The following is a 21,953-nucleotide window of genomic DNA, read 5'->3' on the forward strand; positions in this document are numbered from 1 at the left end:
AATGCATGAATGAAGACCGCTATTTCACATTTTGGCCCACCAGGTCACACTAAAGACAAAATATCCATGTAAAAGTAACATAGATCTGAAAAGAAAACTAGTATATAGTTTCGCTTTCTTTTCTCTTCTTGGTAATTGTGAAAATGTATACGTAGAATTGTATATATGTTGTACTCGGTTTTTCATGTCACATAAAATGTTAATTTAGAAATGATATTCCATATAAAATTTCCAGTATACTTCTTTGTCTGTATTTTGCAGGACTGGTCAAGACATATTTTTGACGTTTTGTCATACGTATCTTGCCTCATGTTCCTACTTTAAAGTGAAGGTTCAAACATGTTACATAAAGTGTTAGTTTAGAAATGATATTCCATATAAAATTTCCAGTATACTTCTTTGTCTGTATTTTGCAGAACTGGTCAAGAAATATTTTTGACGTTTCGTCATACGTATCTTGCCCCATTTTCCTATTTTGAAGTGAAGATTCAAACAAATTTTGATTGGCTGTATGGTCACTCAGATATGGCCGTCTAGTGGAATGTGGCCCAAACTATCAGATAGATTCTTGAAGTGGACTACTCTCCAAGTGTACAATAGCCAGTCAGTCTATATACATACAGGAACACATAAACTATATGAAAAGTACTATGCATTTAAGAAGGCTACATTTTGAGAAATACAGGATGGTTTCTTTTCAGTCAATTTCCTTCTCGCACATAATGGTATATCGGTGAGCCCCGATTCGTCACCCAAAAAAATACCACTTTATATTTGCCGAAACAGCTTATACGTAAAGGTTATATTTGCTGTGATAGGCATTGTTCAGTTAATATTTGCTGAAAGAGCTAATATGTTGATGTCACCGGCAGTTTTTAGCTCTGATAGGTTCATGACAGTAAAAGAAGAAAACAAAAATTAAGATTTCAAATACTGTGAGACGACACATACAACTCATATTCAAGAAACATGTCAGAGTCTCGCGAGAGTTTCAATGGGCGGGACAGGGCGGGACTTTACATCTAGAATCACGAGTATTATCAAAAGGGAAAAACAAACACTTAAACAACTGGAGTTTTCCAAATCAACAGCACCCAGAAGATGAATTCGCCCTATCGTCATCACAAAAATCCCCTAACACGAATCGTGTCTATCAACACGCCCGAACTTTTCAGATGACAGGATTGCATTTCACCGCCGTATCCGTTAATCCGAGAGATTCTCTCCCAAAGCCGTATTTAAAGGCACTCAGCGCTAATGACATTTCACAAAGTGGTGCTCTGGACCATCCCTGGAGGTTATCTTGCCAGACAGCACTGTCTTAGTGATACTGATGGATGCTGTTTAATTAACGTTCAAATGCCACCCATCCTCTTGCTAAATAAAACAGTTTGATCCGAATGTACCTATAAGGGCAGGTTCAAACGAGATACAAATCCGTATGAGTTGCGTATTGACATTATGTTGGTATAGGCCACAGCAAATAACTTTTATGGATAACATCCTTTGCAGAATGCAAGTATAATGAGACGAAACTAAACCCAGATAGGTAAAAAATACAAGATGGCTATTTTTTTAATAGACACCATAAACGTTATAAGAAGATTTGAAGTGACAAAACGTGGCATCACAACTATAACAAGGCATTCATATCTGTATTGAAGAAGTGAACTAGACTGTGTAGTAAAAGTGATATTAGTGTGGTACACTGGTATCAATTGCCAAGTTGGCAACTACATTGAATTTTTATAGCTTCCATTTTGGCACTTTTACAACTATCCAACAAGTTTCACTTCTGCAACTACAGTCATGGCTACCTCCATAGTGTCACTTCTAAAGTATAATCATTAGGCTACAACACAACGGGTTTGCCCATTTTTTCTATCTGACCATCCCCGAAGAGGGAAAAAAAAATTTGTTTTCTTTCTGAAGTCAAGCGAAAATTAAAGAGGGCACTGATGTCATCCATAAGATTTACTTGCTGTGAACTTACTACTAATAGGTAAAGTTTGCAACGAACGAGCTTTGTTTAGCTCAGAATTAAGACTAAAACACAAGCCTAGTATTATCTTGATGAAAAGACTTTCAAACGACATCCACCATTTTTTCATCAGAAGACTGTCGTCACGTGACCTGGAAGTCAAAGGTCAAGCAGGTCACGTGACACTAGACTGTTGTAGATGGCAATGCGTTTCCTTTTTTTAATTCGACGAGCGGTCTACGAAATTTAATGGAGTGTTATGTATATTATAAATTTAGATGCAACATTTTGTCGGTCACAGCCGTAGGGTTTTCGTCTGGGGCTTGCCCATCTATCATAATCGTTATCATTAAAGGTTAAATGTAAGAATAACTGCTATGGACCTCTATAAATGGAAGTGACATTTGGAACTGACAGTAACCAATGACAACAGCCATCCGCGCGGTGCCATGGGAGGGAGATGACTGGATCAAGGGTTGCGACCATCACTCATGTCGGTATTAGCGATAAGGCCACAGCAAGTAAATTTTATGGATGACATCCTCTGCAGACTGCAAAATTAATGAGATAGGGCGAAAAAACAAAACAAGATAGACGTTGTAACAAGACTTGAAGTGGCAAAATATGGCACCACAGCCAACAAGGCATTCATTCCTGTACACCAGTGTAGTAGTGACACTAGTGTGGTAGACTGGTACCATGTTGGTACACTCATAGCTTTCATAGTTGTGCCACTTTTACAACTATCTATCAAGTTGCACCTCTGCAACTACAGTCAATGCTACAGAGTCTCTAGTGTCAATTCTATATTCAATGATTTGGTTACAACACAACCTTTACCCATTTTCGTCTATCCGGCCTTCCCTGAAGAAGAAAAAAATTCTTGTTTTTTTTCTGAAATCAGGCAAAAATTAACGAGCGCGCGGATGTCATCCATAAAATTTACTTGTTCTGGCCTACTGTACTGTATGTATGTATGTATGTATGATGTATGATGTGTATGTATGTATTCATGTGCTCGCTCTCCCTATTTCTGAAACAGTTCAGAACTGCCTGCTGCACTGCGCCCAATATTCTGACCGACACAGCAGCCATCAAACATCACCCACGTCCATCACAACAATTACTTCTGAACAGTTGCTGAAACCCTATAGCTAGCTCAAAGCATCAACAAAGAACTTTTACAAATCAGACCATTACATTTTGTAGGACACTACTAGTCTCGCTTCAATCTACAAACTGTGACAGAAGAGTTTGGTACCCAAGTACTCTTAGCCCTAAAGCCACCGGTCTTGACCAGCTCAACAACCAGACTCAGCTGTTTGGATAACAACACCATCCCTGACGACCACCAATGATTTTAACCCTATTCAGACCGGGGGGGGGGGGCTTTTGAGGCCGGCGCCAACTTCGATGTCCTATAACGCCAGAACGCCTTACGCTAAAGCCACCAAATTTGGTGAGTTTTCCTAAAATATTGTTGGCAACAATTTTACGAAGTTTGACAAATTTTCCATTTTTTCGTGTTGCCATGGCAACCGTTTGCTGACAGGCAGTTTTGCCAAAAATCACTATTTTTGGTTCTAACAATGTATTTTTCACATTTATTTGCTATATCACAGCTATTTTGTTACATGAATAAAATCTTATATTATTTAGCATATCTTTCATAATTATATATGCATAAATTATGCTAATTTGATGACGTCAGACAGACAAGTGAATTCCCAGAGGATTGGAAGAAATCTAGGCTGTTACCTACCATACGAAAATGCCCCAGCAACTACATACCCATCAGCATCCTACCTCACTCGCACTGTTGAATGCCACGTACGGCAACGTCTTAACTTCCTGCTCCAGGTTTCACAATACCTTGATCTTGACATGAATAGTTAACTTTAAATATGACATATGATAAAAAAAAATGACCTTTAGCTGTACATCTGCCTCCATCTTGTTGAAACCTATTATAGCTTCTCAAGTTCTCATACATGTTCCAGTTGCCATTGTTGTTTTAAATGTACAACAATTTGTTCTACCTGACAATGTTGATTACTGTCAATGTTATTTGATTGTATTTACGTTTTGTTCATTTGTGTACTATGCAATGGATATGTTTGTGGTCACAATATCAGTAAATTTAAGTTGTAACTTAGCAGCCACAGTGTCCACATTGCAATTCCCTGTTGCAATTCGGATGAAAACAAAGTCAACTCCCACTCTGTCACTTACACTTCCAATAATCCAAAAATCTACCCCCATTTTTCACGTAGGTAATAACGTTACAGAAAGAGAGATAGGACTCTCAAAATATTTGAATCGTGTGATGATGAATGTACCGATATTTTAAGCAAGTCTGAACCATTTTGGGTACATGGAGTCATCCGACAGGGAAAATTGATTCAGAGTCAAGCTAGAAGAGTGCCGTTGCAATACTCGATTAAACGTACCTTGTGTTTAAAACTAGAATCCGTCAACTACATTATGATGCACTCTCGCCCCCTGGCGATTGTTACGAATCCGACTGTCAGTTTTGTTTCCAATGGTCTTTTAGTTACATTCCTGTGATAGAAATGCATCGCAATGCTATATAATACAATTATATACATCAATTAGGCGCCTAGAATAATCGAATTATGCGTCACCCCATGTTTTCAAGGAAAAATTGATATTGTATATGGCTATCAATTTAGGAGTTGTGTCTTTTATTTGGGCTCATGTCAATTAGATTTCCATCTATTCTATGCCCATGAATGCACAAAGGCGGTGGACTATTTTTATAGTGCTTTAAGCCCCTTTTGATTGAATAGAGCCAGGGACCATGACTTAAAGTGAACATGACCTATGACGCACACGTTTGAGATGGAGAACGGCAAAACAAAAACAACTAACAAAACATACTTTTTATCAATGTAATTAGTTTACGCCACTATTATCTATGACGTAAAAGTATGAGATGGAAAACAGCAAAACAAAACACCCTTCTGATTCAGTGAAATTTGTTTACATCACTTAAGAGATAGTTTGTCGTTCGATGGTCGTTCAACTTGAACTGTATCTAATATCCAGTAGGAAGAGCTTATTAATATAATAGTATCAAGATAAAGCAGTTATCTCACTGAACTGTGTCACGTCGGCGGTAGCGCTGCATTGTAAATTGAATTTGTGTTACAATTGACTTTATAATGTTGATATCAGGCAAAATCTATAAGTATGACTAAAAGGACAACATATCACAAAACAAGACACACAAAAAAATGGATTTGTGAAAGAGTACATTTATATCAGAGCCTGCCAGCCATCCCTCAACCGAGGCGAGGGCTGATACCATCTTCCAAGCACCTTTGACCTTTTGCTGACGTCACACTTTTGGTCTGGATGTGTGACATAGGCTTTGGGAGATTTGAACTTGGATCACAGGACTGATCGAAAGATGGCAAGCGCATATTTTGTGTACTAAAAGAAATTTTAAAATTGCAACATAGAGCGTAGATTCGTTTTTGATCGACAAAATTTATTATTGAGCGCTCCGTAACTTTAAGATGACATTCAGCTTGGTCACACCTTGAAATGACCTTCAGGTCTTGTTACGAGGCGACCATTAAGTATGAAAAAACAGCAGTTACTCAAGCAACTGGATCTGACCTTTCAGGTAGGATCCACTATATTTGGTCAGTGATGTGTGTGCATCTTTTTTCCCCGCAAACCGACAGTGAATGATCTGGGTCCAGGTCACATAAAACACCTCATGAACGTTGATAGCGAGTGAACAAAGATAGTTGACATTTACGTTACTATATGGTCTTTGATAGTAAAATGTTCCACTACATGAGATCCCTCACATAAAGAAGAAATAATCATTTGTTGGCACTTTGACAGCATACATTTTTAAATATGGCAATTCGCATTTACTGAGTAAAGTTTCGCTAACACTGCGGCACGACGTGTGTTGGTATACTCCAAGGCCTGTGCATTGTGGTCTAGAGTTACAATGTACGCAAGAACGCAAAAAAATAACATAGAAAACTCAAACACACGCCAAATAGCAGGTACTCAACGGTCAGACGTTTCGGTTAACATCCACCATCTTTGGTCAATGATGTGTTTATTCCATAAAACGACAGTGAATGATTTTGGTCCAGGTCATATAAAACACTTCATAAACTTTGATAGCGAGCAAACGAAGATAGTTGACAATTGCGTTACGGTATGGCCTTTAATAGTAAAACGCCAACAACATGTAAGACCCATGCTCATAAAGACGAAGTACGTTGTTGGCATTTTGACAGCATACATTTTTAACGGTAGCAATTCGGCATTTACTTTATTGCAGCCATAAGATTTTAATTGCTATCTCTCCTTTGCTCTTGTTCTCGAGCCAATGGTCTTTAAAGCCAAAACTCTGACCGCTAGAAATGAATAAGGACAGGAGTGTATATAGACTATGAGTTTAATTGCTTATATTGTTCAATAGTAGAGTGGACTCATTCCTCAAGCTACCGACATCTTGCACACTGCAGTCGTCCCTCAATAAGACATATGGAGCCGCATAGTTCAAGTTTTGAACTTTAATTCAGCCAGTCATATTGTTTTATATGTTTGAGGTGTCATTTCATTTTTTATGATTTACAGTGAATTCTTATGTATGCTAATTATGGTTCATTATGACTTACTTGTATTACCTGTAATCTAGTTCATATTATTGTTATCTATTTGTTTTTCGTTTTTTTTGTATTCCATATTGGGCTCCCTTGGAAATCAGTCACACGACTGAAGAGACAGCGCACCCCAACTTTCATTAATAGATGAATACATAAACTTAAAGACAAATAAATTGCCTTCAAAATCATCAGGAATAAGCCACAACAAACATTATTTTCTAAAAGCCTTTCAGTGAAATTTTAAGGGGATATCTTATATTCTAAACACTTTCCTTAGAATTTCTGTATTCAGCATTGCTGTTGCCAATTGCAAGGAAGTATATATTCATATCCATTCATTTTTAAAAAATCTTATGAAAAGTTCGCAGAGACCTGATGGAATATATGGCGACAACTCACTGAAGCACACTTTCAGACGAAAGAGAGATATATTGACCGTGGAATAGCTTTCTGTACATCCCATTTGTATCCAGTATTGGTAATTGAAACGCACTCAGGAATCATTATCCAAAGAAAATCGTGACGGTAAAACCAGTCTTTAATCTAAACCGCGAATTATTTCATTTTGATCAGTTGTTGCAATGTTGTCTTATTTCATGTTGGGGTCTCCCCCCCCCCCCCTGGAGGCATTGAAAAAACGCCAGTAAGTGATGTGTACTTGCCTGGTTAAATAAATAAACTGAACTGAATTATCTTTAAAATTTGACACCCTCCTGTCGATTTTTCTGAGAGGCAATATGCCTAGACCTAGAAGTTCCCAGAGGTCGATCATTATCATTCTGAATGTCGTGCGTACAACACGACACCAGCTCAACAGTCTGTAAATTAAGGTGACTTCTTGCGCACTTCCAGCCTTTAATGTCTCGTGTGACACATCGTTATCTGACTTTCGCTTAACCTTGGAGGAACACGACGAAGTATCGTTTGTCATGCAACAGTGTACCCATGGGCGTCTGTCATGTAACCGTTAAACCATCGCACTTCGTGATGAGTTAGTGCAGAAACCGTGTGTCTGGTACCTAAGGCCGGGCTCACACGTGCGTATATATTCAAAGTTCGTATGGGTGGTATCTCGCTGCACTTGCGGCACCGGTGAGGCACTTCGGGTTCAAAAGATTTCTCTCAACGAATTTCAGAGATAAAGAACGAATTTTGTATATTTAGTTGTCTTCCAAGTCATACTTTTACGTATTGCGCAATATCTAAGTTACAACAAAAAATCGGCGAAAATAGCACAATAGTGCCGCAGTGAACGAACCCCGAGGTGCCCCACCGGTGCCCCATGTGCAGTGAGATACCATCTAAAGGGTATGGAGTTCTTAGCCTTTACCAGGCTTCACTGATCATTGGCAAAAAAATAGGAGAAATTGAAGAAATATAGACCAATAACATGCCAGAGGAGTTAGCTGGCCGAGGAGTATGGTTTGCGACCAGCTAAATCCTCTGGCCATATTTGTCCAATATCTAATATTTTGCCAGCGACCTTTGGAGTCTGGTAGAGGCCCAGACTTCCATATGGACCATACGGACTTGAATATTTACGCCGGTGTGAATTTACACACCCTTGTCACAACGCTAACGCTCTCGCCGCGCTCTCTGTGTGACCTACAAACTCGCTCAACGAAATGCATAGAAGAAAAAAAAAACGAATGTTTCTACACTTTGATTATTCTGTTTTCCTTTTTGTATGATGTACGTAACCTGTATTAATCGAAGGTTGCACATCCGTTTGGGGTCACAGTGAGATCGAAGCGCGATCGCCGTCAGAGATAAAGAACGCAACGGTGGCCTTGATCATAAGTACGGCCTGTGCGAAGGACTTCTTGGTTTGAATTATTACACAATGAGGTCAGCCGTAGCTCTTTCCGAGAAGCCAAGTGGTAATTTTGGCAGTGTAGGCAACATACTGCCATCCATAAACATGTTTTCCGTTCAAAGTTACAACTTCCATCTAGCACTGGGCTCGTAAAGTCGATAAGTTGACCGGCGATTCACTCCTCTCACTCATACTCAGAAGTTTAAACAGTTTACCAATACATACGTACACGTAAATTTGTTGAGCGATTTAGTGACTTGGAATTGAAGATGAAATTCAAATACAACTGCCTTGCAGAGTTACATTAGTACGGACCTGGGTGAAGAAGAAATAGAACTTGTAAATTTAACATGTTTGTCCAACCCTTTCCTTTTTCTACCGTCTTTACCTCCCCAACAAAAGTCAGGTACCCATTTTAACACAGGTAGAGTGCGTTAAGTTACACAGGGTGCCTGTATTTCCAGATTGCATAAGGTCTGTAGCACGACAGAGTTCGAACTCAGGACCCCTGGGTTTAGGACTATACACCATAACGATACACGCTGCACAAACCCACAATGTGTCACTGTTATGCTGTTCACGATCTGATTTCATTCGGTCCACATCGATTCAATTAACTCTTGCCTAATGACTTAATCAAACTTGTGTTTGATTGAAAAGGAGTACGCCAAATGCAATTTGATCCGAATCTTTTCGAAGCTTCTGAAGTCTGCATACAGCAATGCCAAGGTCTTCGTACAAAGATACACAATACTGGGACACAATTATATCACATTAGGATGAAATCCATACATAGAACTCAGACATAGAATGAGACTCAAACTTTCTGAACTTCTTTTTATGCCTCCTGATGCGAATCTATTAGAAGCGTTGTCTTCTGCATAGTCAAGTCGTAAAAGAGTCATGCCCGGGGCCTATCCTATTGTATGTATTATCCAATAGTTACAGTACTCCCGACCGGTACATATGAATAGAACCAATTTCCTGAACTTCTTCACATTTCCGCCTATTCAAAACATCAGCAATATACTTCCTGCAAAGTCAAGTTCGTCCATGTAATGCCTATCATAAAGGAGTCATTCCCTGAGCTTATTCTATTGTATTATCCATTAGTTACAGTACATATGAATAGAGCAAACTTCCTGTGAACTTCTTTCCATTGCCGCCTATTCAAAACGTGAACATTGTGCGTCCTGCAAAGTCAAGTCCGTCCATGTAATGTCTATCATAAGGGAGTCATTCCGTGCTTATTCTATTGTATTATTCAATAGTTACAGTACTCAGTTACATATGACTAGAGCAAACTTCCTGTTAACTTCTTCGCATGGCCGATTATTCAAAACGTCAACAATGTTCGTCCTCCAAAGTCAAGTTTGTCCATGCAATGTCTATCATAAAGGAGTCATCTGGGGCTTATTCTATTGTATTATCCAATAGTTGCAGTACTCAGTTACATATGACTAGAATAAACTTCCTGGACTTCTTCTCATTGTCGCCTATTCAAAACGTCAACAATATGCGTCATGCAAAGTCAAGTTGACAGCTTTGATGTTGACACAAATGGACCGTACTGGGAGCCTATTCTATATCTCATTATCCACAAGCTATCATAGGACTCAGACATGCCACTTAACCAAACACCGGAACTTCTTCGTAACTTGTAAGTGCTACAAGCTGGATGCGGACGTTTTAGTGCCAAAGGCAAAGAAGAACTATGCTGGAATACTATATCTAATTGTATTATGCCCGAGTTACAACGATCCTGCTGAACGATACATTTAACTTTGAACAGGAAGCGAACAATTCTCACCCTTGACCAAACTGAAATGTGGTTGTGTAAGGGGGCCGATGGTGTGGCCCCAGGTTCTTTGGAATGCTGCACGAGGAACGTTTAAACTACAGGACTAAGAAAGCACACGCAGGACGCAGTCATGCCGTTAGACACGCACGGGAGCTGTTCGTCGGGACCCTCTCTCTGCTCTCTCTCTGTCCAACTGTTTCAACTCCCAATTCCCGGCTTTCTTTATTCCAAAAACCCAGACACAGATCCAGACACTGTCTACAGCTATGCATGACACTAACATGTACCTGCTATTGGCTTTGTTGTTCTTTTCATCTTCAGTTCATCAAAGAACAATACAAAGGATAACACCTTGTCAACAGTTATCACACAACGATACCAGACTAATTACAGTTACCAGGTGGGCTGTCTGTAGCTTCTCAGAGCATGTACATGACAAAATGATAACCATAACATCTTGCTTTAAATGATACAACAATTTCTTCAAAACAGTGCATTTTTACCCCTCCTACACCCACCGCCAAGTTTTCCACGAGCCGTCCCGGCGAGTACTACAGTAACAGTTCTATCATGTTACACAGTAGAATACAACAAACAACAACAAAGAACACAAATAGACAATACATGTTGGTGGAATTGATTAACCAGATACAGTGCAGTACGACAGAGCAGGTCAGTCCACAGATTTTTCAACTGTCCATAGTCTCGGTGTCCTCAACATCTCCGCTGCTCATCCTTGGCACACCCCTCGGCTCACGACCCCGCTTCGCTCGGGTGCCGTCCTCTGCTGCCCGCGGCCTCCTATCCCCGAGTACCGCTCCCCTCTCCCGTGTCGTGATGTCCTCCCTCCGTCCCTTCGTCGCACGGCCACTGACGTCCTCTCCGAGTCGCTCCTCATGTGCTGTCACATTCACCGGTCTTCATTGGAAGGTGCCCCGGCGACGATGCTGATGCTGCAGGAGTTCCCGTAAGGGGGTTGACTGGATCGCGACCGTCTGGTGGGCATGGTTAACGCGTGGCATGACCACGAACTCGCCAACACTCTTGTGCCCGGTGTGACCCATGCAGGGATAAGCCATGGAGAAAGAACAGAACACACACGCACACACACCCTGACCGTCCTATAAGACCTCTAAGAAATACATTGGCTGACCTAACACAATGGCCCTGAACTGTATTGGAGTGTCACAACCCCTACTGCAAATTTAAATTGTGTAGGAAAACATTTGACTGAAATAAACACAAGCCTGCACACCTAACTTTTGTCCTAAATTATGAATAAATGCTATCCTATTTTCTCGAACCATAGCAAATTAAGTCTCACAAGATCTAAGGACCCTAAGTCGTAGGCGGAACTTGGGTTTCCTTATACCCTGAACCAGGCACGCTCAATACCTTCCCTACCCCAGGAGTCTGTCAGCACCCAGCGCTCAACCGCAGCAGTCGGTAGAGCTCCTAGCGACCTATCCTACCAGATTCTCTAAACATTCAAGCATCAATCAAAATTCTTACTCAGCTATTGTGTCCAAGGAAAGAGTGACAACCTGCTAATCAAACACCATGAATATTCATTACCTAAACACTCTGAATAATTCTACCAGCCAAAGACTGTCAAATTACCTCCATGGCAGACCTGCGAACTCTAGAACTCAATCAGGAGAAAACAATACAAGAAAACTACCAAAACAACATACAAATACCAGCAGATAAAGACTACGTAAAAATAATTTGACCTATCCTAGGCAATGGTTGGCAATGTAAACCCCTGAATGACCTATTAGAGTCAAACCCCCGAAGTCTGGGTTTCCCCGAAGATTACATCACCTTCCCTGCCTAATTAGACATTTCTCTCCGCTTATAATAGTTCTATCATACTCCTCTCTTCCCCTTTTAATCCGCCTAGCTCACAAAACTGAAAATTAACTAACTCTATCGATCCCGACTTTCACAAATAAGCAAGAACAACGTCTCCATCCGTAAGCAGGCCATTCTATACATCTATCTCTTCAAACAACCCTGGCTCTATTAATATTATCTAACTCCCACCACAGTCCTCATACATATCTGTCACAGCAAGACTGACTTGACATCAACCGAATTTTCCTAAACTTCATACATAAAATCCTCAACAGCGCTACCTAAATCAAACACAAACCTACATCATAACTAAACTACCTCCCAACATCTGTAAGTTAACGATTTCTGCACTATTTGTCCTTAAACTCAAAGCTACAAAAACAGCAAAGCTAAACTTTTACAAAGACGGTCAGGTGAAGTGCGCATGACATTCTTTCTCTCCTGGTCCACACAATACCGGCACACTCACGTTTTCCGCCTGGCTGCCCTGTCTCTGGTCCTGCCGTCCGTCCTCTATCGCCACGTGCTGAGCCTTGGAGGTCACAGCTTCTCCAGCAACGGTCCTGCAACCTCCCCCTATCCTGGTCAGCCTGCTGTGTCCTGCCGGTAGCCTCTCCACCTCGCGGCCTTCCTCCCGCCCTCCCGTGCGCATCTCCTGGCCCGGCTCCTGGTCCTGGCGTGTCTCCGTCCCGCAGCGTCCCTCTAGATCTTGGTTACGCAGCATCCTGCCTCGACAACGCCAAATGTAAGGGGGCCGATGGTGTGGCCCCAGGTTCTTTGGAATGCTGCACGAGGAACGTTTAAACTACAGGACTAAGAAAGCACACGCAGGACGCAGTCATGCCGTTAGACACGCACGGGAGCTGTTCGTCGGGACCCTCTCTCTGCTCTCTCTCTGTCCAACTGTTTCAACTCCCAATTCCCGGCCTTTCTTTATTCCAAAAACCCAGACACAGATCCAGACACTGTCTACAGCTATGCATGACACTAACATGTACCTGCTATTGGCTTTGTTGTTCTTTTCATCTTCAGTTCATCAAAGAACAATACAAAGGATAACACCTTGTCAACAGTTATCACACAACGATACCAGACTAATTACAGTTACCAGGTGGGCTGTCTGTAGCTTCTCAGAGCATGTACATGACAAAATGATAACCATAACATCTTGCTTTAAATGATACAACAATTTCTTCAAAACAGTGCATTTTTACCCCTCCTACAGTTGCAGTATGCTTATCCAAAGCTATCAGGCGACCAAAAAATTGAATCCTGGAAAGTCAAGCTTATTTTTTTAATGTCAATCAAAAAGTAGAACCATACCCGGAGGACGTTCTATCCCATTATCCACAATTTACAGAGCGCATACATATATAGACAAAACTAGGGGACGGAGATAACTTCAATGCATCACCATAGTTCAAGTTTCATTTTGTCAGTTCTTGTCAAAAGGCTAATTGCAACATTTGCATGCTTGTCCAAACTTGAATGGGAATGAGTATGCGCATTGCTGCCTGAATCAAAGCTATTAGAAAAGCTATTACACGACAATTAATATACGCTCTGCAACGTCAATTCCGTCGTGTCTCATAGACGACACTCAATTTGCACTCTTGAAAGTCAAGGTCTTCGTGTTTTAGTACCAATCAAAGGAGAACAATGCCGAGAGCCTTGTCGTATTATCCGAAAGTTGCAGACTTTAGAATATACATTGATCAAACTTGGAGAGAAGCACGTGAATTGTAGCTTGCTCTAAATCTATCCAAAACTTCAGCACATCAAAGTGGTCGGTTTAGTTCCAACCAAACGCGAAACTAGTTGGGAGTTTTTCTTAAACTAGTTTAATTGTTTTGGGAAGTCAAACTTGGAGCCCATTCTACTGTATCATGCTCAGGTTAGAGAGGCCAGTCACATAACTGGACCAAACTTGTACGGGGAAGAAGAAGAAGAATTAAACAATTCACATGTTTGACCCATCTTAAATGGGTAGGATCATTGTGTCATGATTCAAAGTTATCAGACATATATGTATATAAATCATGCTCCTATTATAGAGCCCAGACATGTTACTGAAACACATTTGAACGGGGAAGAGTGCAATTTGCATACTTGACCGAACTCGAATGAGGACGCATCTTGGAACATAATCCACTTGAAGACGAAAATCTTGAATACTTCAAAGTCAAGGTAGTCATTCCAATGCCAATTATAGTTGAACTGCCCGAAGGACATTCCGTCTTATTATCTAAAAATAACAGAACTTATACATATTACTATACCAAACGTAAGCTAGGAATAGTACAATCTAACTGTTACAACAGAGTGAATTAGAACGTTCTTGCCCATGGGCTAATTGCAACATTTTCACGCTTGTCCGAACGAATGGTGAGGAGCACGCTCATTGTTGCCCGAACCAACGCTATTAGTAAAGCTATTACACTATATAAGGCGATTAATTTGTACTCTGCAATGTAGAGTCATCTTTTTAGTCCCAAAATAGAACAATGCTAAGACAAAGAGCTTATTCTAACGTATTATCTACAAGTTGCAGAACTCATAAATAAAGCTAGACCAAGCTTAAATGAAGATGGGTAAGTGAATTGCAGCCTGACCTACTCTCTGTAGATCAGGCTGTACGTCAAGGCGGTTGTTTTATTGCCAGTCAAATTTGTTGGGAACCTATTTTGTTGTGCAAAGTTGCAGAAATCAGAAATGTTGACAAAAATTGAATACGAAGCAGGACGATTCCATAATTTTGAGGCCATAAAACGTTCGTCATTTCAATGTTAATGAAAGAAAAATCATGCTAGTATTATCCATTTGTTACAGGACTCAGACTTATAACTAACTTAAAACTTCCTGACCTTCCTCACATTGCCACCTGAATCGAGTCTAGAACTTCTAAAGCAGAATGGTTGTTATAGTGCATCTTATAGATGATTTATACTGGGAGCCCATACTACCGTATTATGCTCAAGTTACAGAGGCGAGTTATGTAGCTATACCAAACTTTGATGCAAAAGAAAATTAGTTTTAAAACATTCACACGTTTGACCAAACTTCAAAGGGATGGAGCATTGTAGCATGATTCAAAGCAGGCATATAATGACGTGTAATGCATATATAATGCTCCAATTGTAGAGCCCATTTATATTACTTGAACAAGTTTGTGCGGGCTAAAGCACAATTCAACAATTTGTATAGTTGACCGAACTTGAATGAGAAGGAGTCGGCACAATGGGGCATGACGAAAAATTTGCATGCCTCAAAGTGAAGGTAGTCGTCTCATTGCCAATCAAAGTTGAACCATGCCTATCGTATTATCTAAATATTACAGTGCTTAGACATATTGCTAGAGCGAGCGTGAGCGGGCAATATTACAATTTGATAATAAGAGAGTTATCTTAAAGTTCACTTAGGCACGTTCTTGACCAAGGGCTAATTCAAACATTTGCACGCTTGTCCAAACTTGAATGGTGTGGAGTACGCGTATTGATGCCTGACCAAACGCTATTAGTAAAGCTACGACGATCAATTTGCATCCTACAAAGTCAAGGTCGTCGTTGCAGTGCCAATGTGGGATCACGTGGTACAGCGGCAGCTTGTTTGGCTAGGGACCGAGAGGCCTCGGATTCGAACCCTGCCGTGTCACCGATTTTGTGCCCTTGGAAAATGCACTTAACACGACTTTCCTCACCTAACTCAGGCGTAAATGAGTACATAGCCGCAACTAGTGGCAGTGAAATGCCTTAGGGGTATATTCGGGCATGACGCACCCGCTATACATGAGTCAGGGGTAGGAGGAACCATTGCATCCTAATCCTTGGTCAGAAGTCCTCCTAGAGGAGACGGAAACTCCAAATAACAAACCTGCATCTGCTGAAGCCGTCTCACACGTGTCATACAGTTCTGTCCCTGTGAGACTTAGGGTGGAGAAGGAAGTGCACATCCCTCCTTCACCTTAAAAAGTCACGTGCAGGCCAGTCAGACGGCGAGTAACTGTTTGCCTATCATTGTCTTCCGAGACAGATGGATGCCATCAGTAAAACTATCACACGGCGATCAATTTGCACTCTACACAGTCAAGGTCGTCGTTAAAGTGCCATCGAACTTGAAGCAGTGTGATTCAATAATTTGCATGCTACGATCGAATAGTTCAAGGTCAATGTAATGCCAATCAAATATAGGACCATGCCCAGGGCTTACTTATATCCTATTGTCTACTAGTTACAGAACTCAGGAATAAAATCAACTAGACCAAAACGTTCTGAACTTCCTCGCTTTGCTACCTGATTCGAATCTATTCAAAACAGCAACAACTTCAAAGTCAAAGCGACCGTTTTAATGCATCTCAATACTGTCGTATTATGTTATACAGTAGTAAGACCTATAATTAGACCAAAATGATCATTATATGCAATACAAGCATGCTTGGCCATAGCTAAACTTGAATGGTGAGGACTACGTACATTGCTGCCTGAACCAGCGCTATTAGTAAACCTATATACACGACGATCAATTTGCACTCTATATCCACAAGTTACGTATACAAAACTCACACTTATAGAGAGATCAGACTTAAATGGGGAGGGGTACGCGCATCAAAGCATTAATCTACTCAAAACGTCATCTATTTGCACTTATCCGTGAGATCGCGTGACGTAATTGGTAGGCTCAGGCCAAAGAGGTCCTGAGTTCGAAACATGTCACCGATCTTGTGCCCCTGGGAAAGGCACTTTGCACGACTCTCCCCACTTTACTCAGGTGTAAATGAATACCTAGCTTCGGCTATGACCGTCCCTAGGATAGGAAGTTAAATGGAGGTCCCGTGTTCAGGAATAGCCACATCCTGGCACGTAAAAGAACCTGCTACACTTACCGAAAAGAGTAGGGGGCCTTGCCGAAGTGAGTGGATCAAACCGTTCCGGCTAAATGGAGCAGGGAGTTTTCCCCAGCAGCCTTCGGAACCCCTGCTTCACCTATTGGTTCAGGTAGTCGAACTTGCCGAAGTTCGATGTTTCTGACAAGGGAGAAGAGATGCTACCACACAGAGCGTAGTTCGATGCCTAGAAGTGGTCAATGACCTTGCACTGAGCAAACTACTTTAAAAAACATTGCAAAGTCAAGGTCGTCGCCCTACATATTACATTGTACTCAAGTTATAACGTAGCCCAGACATATAACTAAAGGGGAAATAGAAAAACCTAACAATTTGCATGCTCGGTCAAACTTGAATGGGGAGCAGTGCGCACATTGCAGTCTAATCCAAAGCTATTTCAAACGCTATTGACGACGATTATTCATACCCTGCATTGTCAATGTCGTTGTTTTACTGTGGACCAAAGCTGCACCAAACGTCCTGTGTACTTCCTCGCATTGCTGCCTGTTTCGAATATATTCAAAACTTAAACAGCCTTCACCCTACATTTTTGTCGTTTATGTTCGATCACAGACAGGTCATACTGGAAGCCTAATAATTCTACTACATTATGGTCGTTGAGGCCAGACATATAGCTAGACCAAAATTGAACGTAGGGTAGTAAAAGGCAACATCATGACTTAATTGCTTGTTCAAACGTGAACGCAACGCGAATTGTTGGCTGATCCAAAAATAGTAAACGACGAACAATTTGCATCGTTGATATAGACGTTTGATGCCAGTTAAAGAGGAACCATGCTCAGAGCCATTCATCTGTCTCGGAAGACTATGGTAGGTAGACAGTTAGTCGCCGTCTGCCTGGCCAGCACGTGACTTTTTAAAGGTGAAGGAGAGGTGTGCACTTCCTTCTCCATCGTCTCGTCTACTGGCGCACTAAGTCCCACAGGGACAGAACTGTGTGTCACGTGTAAGACGGCCCCAGCAGATGCAGGTTTGTTATTTGGAGTTTCCGACCAAGGTATGTAGATGCCCTACTTCGTACCTTGTACAATTGTTGTGCAATAAAGTTATATATGTACAGCGGGTGCGTCATGCCCGAACATGCCCCTAAGGCCTGCCACTGCCGCAAAGACATGTCACTGCCACTAGCCGCAGCTAGGTACTCATTTATACTTAAGTTAGGGGAGTAAGTACCGTTCCCAAGCCACAAGATCGGTGACACGGTTGGAAGGATCTCGAACTCAGGACCTCTTGGACCGGAGCCCAACGCGCTGCCGATTGCGCCACGCGATGTCAAAGCCTTTACCAGTATATCTAAAAGTTCACCAAACTTGCTTAACTGGCGGACATTGCTACCTGATGTGAATTCTGTTACACACACCAACAGCTTGCTTGCAAAAACGTCAATGCGGTCGTTGTAGTGCCAATCAGAAAGGAGTTATGCTGGAAGCCTGTATTTTACCGTATAATGCTCAAATTGTCTAGACATGTACTTTATATTGATTGAAAGAAGTAGAGCACATTTGAAGGTGTGGAAGAGTACGATTCAACCATTTGTATTCTTAAACGAGCTTGAATGGGTGGCTGTATACACGCCTTGAAACTTGGGACAAATCTATTTGGCGGTGAACAATTTTTCATGCTGCAAAGTCAAGGTAGTCGTTTCAATTTCAATCAAAGTTGAACCATACCTGGAGGACGAGCTATCGTGTGATCAAAAAGTTACAGAGCTCAGGCAGATAGCTTAACTAAACTTGCTTCCCTTACAAGCATTGCCAACGGAATTGAGCATATTTAAAAGGTGAACAACTTGCATGCTACAAAGTTAATGTTTATCTTTTTAGTACCAATCAAAGAGGAATCATTCTGAAAGCCTATATTCTATGATCGTATTATGCTCAAAGTTACAAAGCATAAGGCACACATAGGCCAAATCATGTTTGAAAATGGAGGAATGCAATTTAACAATTTGTACACTTGTCTGAACTTGAATGAGGAGTACGGGCATTGCAGCCTGATCCAATGCTAGACGGCGAGCAATTTGCATTGCGCAAAGTCAAGGTTGCCATTCAAATATATACCAGAGATTAACCCTGGAAGACCATTCTACCGTATAAAGCTCCAATCACAGAGTTCAGATGAACTGCACTGTCTTACTTATTCTTACATTGTCTGCTCTCTAGATCACTGTGAAGATTGGGTTAATCCGGTCAAACTAGATACTTTGGTGTTCTGTGTGATCAAGATAAGGATTGTGTTCTGCTTTTGTACTTGTTATTGCTTCGACTTTAACCACTTTGATGTTAACGGTTTGTAATGACAAGTCGCAATTCAGCCGTGTGGCTGCAATGTCATTGTCAATTTGTTGAATTTCCAAATAAACCAGTCATATACTTGATGAATGGAATGAATATTCAGAGACTTAGGGGATGAAAGAAATGCGTCTGGCATTTGAGTAGACTCTACCAGGCTCCGTGGATCAGTGGGCTTATCGTAGAAATTGTACAAATAGAGTCAATAGTACGCTAGAAGAGTCGGCCGGCCAGTAAAATCATTATCGTTGTGTTGGAGCTTAGTAGAGGCTGGTATTTGAGATTGGCGGTCTTTTAAGAAACCAGGGTTGCCTTAGTAATCTAGCCGTGTGTCATTGTGCGGAAAGTTCAAAGGATATTCGGGCGTAAGCATTCTTGCGTTCTGCATAACTTATAAAGTTGGACTTTAAAAGTAAGTCTTGCCAAGTCAGACGTTCAATCCTTGGATAAACTACAGTCGACCACACACATAAAAAACGTACGCAAAAACCATTCGGCGTCTGCCCAAAATATACTTCATTTAAACGCTGACGCGAGTCGTAACGCGGCTTACGTCCCAGACGTGAGTCTGAAGCTCCGGTTATGCGAATGGAAAAGGGTCACACTGGCGTCACCCCAAGCATCGTCTCAAGTACTTGAGGGCTCTAGAACTTCAGGCATGACGCACGTTGTGTGTGTGTTTATCATCGACCTTCGCCCCCCTCCAATAATTGTAAAGCACCGAGACAGGTGGCACAAGCGTATGGTCTGTGGAAGCGAATAGAATTCGAGATATTATACTAGATGAGAACTACTGCAACCACAAGTTACGAAAGGTTATAAGCTTTAAACTTTTTGTATTCATTAGAGGCTTGGATTTGCCTGCAGGCTGCTTTTCATTGTGGTCATGAGAGATGAGGTGATAAGGGTTAGACAAAATATAACACAGATACAGATTACATAATTAAGTCCCAACAATGAGCTAGAGGGCCCGAACTTACGACACTTATTCCTCGTCTCAAAAGCTATTTACCACTTACAAATCATGACCACACTTGCGGAACAGAAAATCTCAAACCCAAAGGTCCTGCTGCAGCACCGTAGGAGGCCACTAAGAGGCTCATTATCCAAGCTGGCCTTTGTCTCCCGCGGGTTTTGTGATTCTGTAGTGTGCTGTACGTCATCATGATTGTTTTCAGATAAACATCTCGGTGTAGGAGGAACTTTTTTTCCTTCAGTTCTTTGCCACTGAAAACTAAAGATCGTAGTATCCGAGACTTGGAGATAAAAACTACATGGGTAGTAAATTGACCAGCTACATGTACATGTAACGTTATATGGAGTGATTCGACTTGAAGGTCGATCCTGGTGCCAGCACCTTTCTGCCTCAATCACACATGTGATACTTGTAGCACGTGAAGTACTTCAAAGTTGTCTGTAGATTGCGTGCTATCTCGAAGATGTTGACAACTTCCGACCACTCGAACTCGGAAACCTAAAATTGTGCACATTTCTAATAAAGACTGCTATGACACGAGCCGCCATATTTATTTGGTCACTCCTGGTTTGGAACAGAATTCCTTATGGCCAAATTTATCATCATGAAATTTTTCGTCACACAGAAACGTACTGCCTTAAAATTACTAGTTATAATCATGGTTCATGATGTAATTCTATATACTGAATTTGTGAACTTATCATATTCAACACAATGGTCCATTTCGCAACCAACGATTCTGTTTGGTGGCGTATCCGACGTTCAATGGCGTTTTAATATCTTCATGTAAACAACACTAACTGCCTCTGTTTTAGACCAAGTTTGACCGTAGAAAACGAAAAAAAATAATTCTCAACTTTCATCTGTTTCGCTCTTGTTATTTTCCTGAACCTGCAAGCCCCCAAACACCAGTTCAAAAAAGAACAAGAAACAGTCATGCCTTAAAATACAAGAGTTACCAACCTAGGATCGATGTGTTCAAAAATTCGTACTTTCCCAGAACTATCGTAGAGTGGAATTCGTTATCACCAAGTACAGTAGGGGCATATTCTCTGGGTAGTTTTAAAGAACGCTTGCAGATAGATGTGCAAAAGTCAGGTGTAACGAGTCGTTCGGTGTAATATAACCAGCTGCTGCTACGACGCGTGCCTGCGAAGCCGATGTGTTACACCGAACGGCGGTTATACCGGCTATATAGATACAGATACAGATACGTGAACGCCTGCCGATATAATATATTCATTTTCGAAACGGTCCAATATTCGTTCTGCTTATTTTTTTAGGTCCGTTTTTTTTCTGGACAGAAAAAACGGTATTGTACCGGTACATCGTACCAATACCCACCCCTACTAATTGGTGTGCATATTGCGCAATCGCTTCTAATCATGAGGCTAGCCGTGCTCACTAAAACAGGTGTTGCATTGTCTACCAAGTCTTCCGAAAACAGGAAAAAGCTGTCGGCACCGGACAGATATGATCTACTTAAGACGCATCGTTAAGTTAAATTGGGATTCGTAAAGAACTGTGAAGTGCGCGTAGTTAACAGTTCAGGCGTCATACCTAGACGTAGATGTAGCTCTTCATTCACGGCTTTCATACAAAAGCGAAGCTACACAGGATCTTCAACTTGACAGAGGCTTCCAATAATGCTTGCACCAAACAATAGGACA

This window comes from Branchiostoma floridae, chromosome 5 (assembly GCF_000003815.2).
Source record: "Branchiostoma floridae strain S238N-H82 chromosome 5, Bfl_VNyyK, whole genome shotgun sequence".
NCBI lineage: Eukaryota > Metazoa > Chordata > Leptocardii > Amphioxiformes > Branchiostomatidae > Branchiostoma > Branchiostoma floridae.